This window comes from Capsicum annuum, chromosome 11 (assembly GCF_002878395.1).
Source record: "Capsicum annuum cultivar UCD-10X-F1 chromosome 11, UCD10Xv1.1, whole genome shotgun sequence".
Taxonomy (NCBI): domain Eukaryota; kingdom Viridiplantae; phylum Streptophyta; class Magnoliopsida; order Solanales; family Solanaceae; genus Capsicum; species Capsicum annuum.
The window spans coordinates 4,902,319-4,908,318 of record NC_061121.1 but is presented as its reverse complement, the minus strand read 5'-3'; positions in this window follow the sequence as shown (position 1 = coordinate 4,908,318).

The window sequence follows — 6,000 nt, the reverse complement described above, 5'->3', positions numbered from 1 at the left end:
TTAGTGTTGGTTCTAGCGATTTAGATATGGGTTGACTCTGTTGGAATTCAGTACGGGGACCTTTCGTTTCTTCACAAGATTGACCCCGTTCGGTTTGATATTTCATCGTTATTTTTGTTCAGAAATTGGGTTTTTCAATCGGACTTTGAGTTCAAAATTTGCATCGAGTTGGCTTGTCGATGGTGCTTTGTCTCTGTTGAGGTCTCCTACACGAGTTTTTCGCTCTGGATTTCTTTATTAGTACCGACAAGAACGAATTCCGTGAAGGTCCATTTCTCTAGCTCATTTTTTATCTTGATTATTTTGAACTGGTTGTGATTATGTGTGATGGAATTATGCTTTTGTTGGATTTTTGTTGATGTTGATTTTATGATCATGACGTTTGGTGATTCATTTTTCGAAGGTTTGGGGAAATAACTTGACCATGTTTTAATGGATCGATAAAAATAGGTTGGGGGTTGAAATGAAAAATTGATGAAAATGTTAGACTCGGACAAATTTTGATTTATTGTGTTTGAATGTAAATGCCATATTTAAATGGATAGGCAATATATGTTCGGGTAGGCAAGAATTTAACATTGATGTTTTGATTAGATGTTGGAATGTGTGTGTGAATGTTTCTTTCTAGTTTATCGTATTTAATTCAATTTTATAATTTGGCCGGAGAATGCCCTGAAGTATCTGTATATATTTATTCACCGGGGAATGCCCCGAGGTATCATGTACCCGGAGGACGTTCGTTGTGAAGGCCCGTGGCATTGGGTAAGGTATTGGAGCTTAGTCTAGATTTAGTTTAGACTAGGATTTATATTTTCGTATTTTTTCTATTTTTGGACTGTATAATTGGACTGGACTCTACATTTTTAGATTGTTTTGTTTTGTTTATTGTTTGATTATTTTGCGTGCTTTTGTGTGGTTTATACATTTCATAATGCCAAAATAGTTGATACACTCTACCAAGTGATCGTGGTTGAACCACGGGATCGAGGGGTGCCTAACACCTTCCCCTCGGTCAACAGAATTTCTTAGCCGGAGTCTCTGTTCGCAAACCAATTTAAAGATTCAAATGGTTTTGAAAAGAATTTTTCCATGGTGACTTGGCACACCAGATTATGCCAAGTGGCAAGTTTGAGTAAAAAATGTAAATAACCCTTTTTCAAAATTTTTTTTCATTTCTTGTCACTTAAATAATAAAACCCTTTTGAACTCAAAGTAACCATATTTTTTTGGAGTACGTAAAAAAGGGGTGTAACAGCTCTGACGACTCTGCAAGTATTCAGAATTCGAGCTATTTTTGGAGTCGTATCGGCTTTGTTTGGCATTACGAGTGTATAAGCATTGTTTGTGGTTATTGTTTGTGTTATTTTCACTTTTGTGCATTTTTGTGCTCTTTGTTTATAGTATTTATCCTCTGTGTTACCGCTTTATATCTGTCATCATGAGTCCACCCCCGATCTTCTTTCTGCAACAAGTCCGTAGTACATGTGTTGTACACAACCTCTAGTTGAGCCACCCTTGTTTTAGGGGGGGAGCCATTGGTGTTATGGAGTAGGTGGAAAGCAAAGCAGCCACTATCGATCATACGCTCCCCCGAATAGCCTTGTTAGTGAACCACAACGTAGGTCGGCCTTTAGGTCATGCTTATGTGCATCATATTGAGACCTAATGGAGCCCACTTGGTCCTTTATAGGAGACTCACCTCTAAAGCATCCCTACGTGCTAAATGTTGCATCTTTGAGGATAACGTGGTCATTTGACGGACTGTTTGTTGACAAAAAAAATAAAAAAATAAAAAAAAATTGTTAGGAGTAAGGTGCGTAGGCAAAAACGAAAAAGAAAAAAAATAGAAAAAGTGAGTTGAAAAGAATGAAAAAAAGAGAGGAATGTTGTAGTTTATTTTAGAATTTTTTATGGCTTTTGTTCTACACGATCCAAAAACTCAAAAATTTTTTTTTTACGTTTTGCATTTGTTTTCTCAAAATACCGTAAATTCAAAAAGAAAAAAAAAGAGTTTTGTTTGCCTTTTCTACTTATTTGTCAAAAACAAAAATACCAAAAAAGATTTTTCTTCATAATTGGTAGTGTCAGTGTCTAGCTGAAAATTCAAAAGTTTTTTTTTGTTTGTTTTTGGTAGTGTCTCTTAAGTTAGGGTCAATTTATTAATTTATCGTTAATTGTCCAATCTGGATGAACTATGCATACCTGATTCCCTTTCCTTGGGTTGGGATACGTAGGCAACCCTGGGTGGGTTCGGTAAGTCTTTGTGTTGGCCTTTGTCTTAGTATTAGCCCAGGTCTCTCGTCCCGTAATCTATAGAGTTGATTGCCAAGTAGACTGATTTCGCTCAGTACTTCTGTTCGGATAAATGGAGTCATGAATGTGGTCTGTCCCATCGACATATGTTTGCATCAAAATCCCAAGTGTTGGGAATCTTTTACTCCTGTCGAATTTTTGAGTAACGTCTTGTGTGTTATTACAGGATGGATTTGTCCACCAAGTCTAGAGTTCTGATGGTTGTCAAGGTACCCAAAAAGTTAATCAAATGGTGGGAAATGTTTAACTATGTTGATCAGCAGAAACTGGTTAAAATAAAGGCTTTGTTGACCTTTTGGGATCCGAGTAGTTTGGTATTCAAGTTTGGGGAATGTGAAATGACTCCTACTTTGGCAGAAATATCCGGTTTGTTGCATTTGCCCTATATCGAGAAGGATATGATCCGAGCACGAAATCATACTGGCGTGAGATTTTTGCAGTCTTGTGGTTTAAAAAGTAAAGGATCCGTTTGGGTTGTTTAAGTGATTCGTGGATTTCCCTAGATTTTTTGTTTGCTAGATTCAGGCCCTCAGAAGGTTTTGATTGCTTTTGGGATAAATTTCATGTGACTAAGGAGAAGTGGGAGAGAAAGCATCTTGATGTCTTTACCCTCGCTTTGTTAGGTATTTTAGTGTTTCTACTAGAAGAAAGACGTATTAATACCTGTTTGCAATCTGTAGTGATGGCCCTATTTCATAAGGATCAAAATGACAAGGGCATTAGTCAAAAGGGCAGGTTCACTCTCATACCCATGATCTTAACAGAAATATATAAGGCTTTAACCGAAGTGAAGGGGGGAAGGAGATTTTTTGAGGGCAGTAACCTGATATTGCAGTTATAGATGAGGGAGCATTTACATGCGCCCTCTTTAGTTAGACCAGACGTGTTAGATCGTTGTATTCCCAATTGAGTGAAAGCCATGGACTCCAGGTTGCATTTGGATAAATTCTCGTTACCAGTGAGAGTCGAGGCTTGGATTGAATTTCTTGAATCAAGAACCAGGGATAACATTTTATGGACTTATCTGTGGCTTCGACCGAAGATAATCTTGTTGGGTTGTCAGACGCAGCTCCTTTTAGTTATGTTAGGGCTCAATTGCACTAGATCATACAGTCCTTCTAGGGTAATGCGCCAGTTGGGTAGGCTGCAGGACGTGCCACCAACAGCGGATCTTCTGAAGAATGTTGAGTACTTTAAGGACCAAGTCTTAGGCGAGAGCAAGTACGAGCAGTTTTGGAAGCATGCAACAAAGCTAGGTGTGGACACACTCAAAGAAGGTTTGGATAATCCAGGGTACACTCAGGGATATAGAGTCTGGCTTCAATCTATCCCTCAGGGTATCAGTCAACCCTTACCAGCGCAGCTTAGAGGGAGAATACAGGAAGACTGCATAGTAGACGACCATCAGGATGAAAGTGTAGGGTCCAAAGTGGAAACACTGAGAGTTTAGTTAGCAGATTTGTTCAAGACGGTAGAAAGGTGTCAGAATAATCTTTCCAAGTGCACTCCTCATGAAGCAGGAATACGGGCCCAAAGCTTCCTCCTCGGCATCACGGTGTCTTTAGAGGGTATGCTACAAAGTTTAAATGGGAGAAAGAGAACTTCAGAGGCAGGTCCATATCAGCTAGGGTCATCACACAGAGCACCAGTCTGAAACACCACTTCTTATCTTTATTCAGTTTGAGTCTTTTATGTGTCTGTCATTGTAGGGTGGTGTCTGTTTTAAGTCGAAGTCAAGTTGTTTTTGGTATTAGAGTCTTTATTAGTAATTTTACCTATGTCGTCTTAGGGGTCTATAATGTTGTTTCGTATTCGTTGTTTTGTTTTACAGTGGTCCCAAACTTTTTGTACGTTTTGTTGTTTTCTTTCTTCAAAAGGTTATGATGTTACGTCTTTTCTTTGTTTGTTTATTTTCGTTTTCGTAAAAAAAAAAGTGGGTAATGTTTATGCACATGTTGCCCAAACTACGCAAGATCTGATTCATGTACAACATGATACGTAGGCAACCTACTTTTGGGTTCAATCTAATCATTTTGTTTCGTTGTGTTTTATTATTTTTCCTCTTTTAAAGAAAAACAAAAGCCATAAAGGATGATAAAATAAAGGTAGATAAAAAGAGAAAAGAAGAGAACAGAGATGGATACGAAAATAATAATAATAATAATAAGTATAGAAAAAAAAGTGTAGAAAAAAATCAAGATGATGTTAAAATGACCTCGCTACCCTCAAAAGCTGGTAGAAATGAACATGAATTTAGGATAATTTTACCAATATGATTCCCATGCTTGTTGTGTTTCCTAATCCTAACGGATGTCGTCTTTGATGAGCATGTTCTTTCAGATAACAGTGGTAAGTTTGTAGCACTCTGGCTAGTCACCCATACTTCACTAGATCCAAAGCAAAGCTCGTCATGGCTAGCAGGGAGATTGAAAATTCGCTCATTGACCCGGATCAGGATCACAGGGAAGAGAGTTCTGAACACAATGATGAGGTAGTAAGGCTCAAGCAACAATTGATAGATTTACATCGGGCATGGGCCAGCGGAATGCCTCCTCCTCCACTCCCTGAAGGTCTAGGGAATATCTCTAACTGCCCACCGCTCTCTCAGGCACAATTCTCTGCTCCTACTGAGTCACCTGAGCACGCGCCAGGATTCACTCCACGACATTATTATCCTAGCAGTTCTGGTGTGCCCTTGGCAGCTCCCCAATCAAGACCAGCTGCTCAGCCAGCGCCACCGATCACACCGGTATTCATGGCTCCGCCACCACATGAAACTCCTGTATATGCTGTGCTTCCCACAATGAGGCTTCCTAGGACTGCCAGTGAGCCAGTACTGAAGGTTCCAGATAGTCAGTATTATACCTCTGAGCCTACTTTGCAAATGAATGAATCGTATGGGTACACTCAGCCGCCTGTATTTCTATTTAATACGGAGAAACCTGTCGCAGCAGAGGAACATGATATCATAGCCCGGAAATTGAAAAGTTTAGAACAAACTATGAGGAATTTGCAAGTAATCGGATATTATAGGAGTGTTTCCTATAAAGATCTTTGCATGTTCCCAGACATCAACCTTCTCCCCAGTTTTAAGATGCCTAAGTTCGAGAAGTATGCAGGACACGGTGATCCTGTTGCACACTTGAGACGTTATTGCAACCAGTTGAGAGCTGCAGGAGGAAAGTAAGAACTGCTCATGGCCTTCTTTGGCGAGAGTCTTTCTAATCTGGCCTCAGAATGGTTTATCGATCGAGATATCGATAAATGGAGCAGCTGGGATGATTTGGCTTCTGAATTTACTCAACATTTTTAGTATAACATCGACCTAATTTTGGACGAAAAATCCTTGGTCAACATGAAGAAAAAGAGCATTGAAGGTTTTAGGGAATATGCGATAAGGTGGCGTGAACAGGCCGCCAGGTAAAGCCTCCAATGAAAGAAAGTAAGTTGGTAGAAGTTTTCATTCAGGCACAGGATGAGACCTATTTTCAACATTTACTTCCGACAATGGGAAAGTCTTTTATGGAAGTCCTTAAAATAGGGGAGATGATAGAGGACGGAATTAAGACCGGCCGAATAGTGAGTTTTCCCGTATTAAAAGCCACCACACAAGCGATTCAAGGTGGATCTGGCGCATTTGGAGGTAAAAAGAAGAAAGAGGACGTGACGACTGTCGTAGCTGGAACC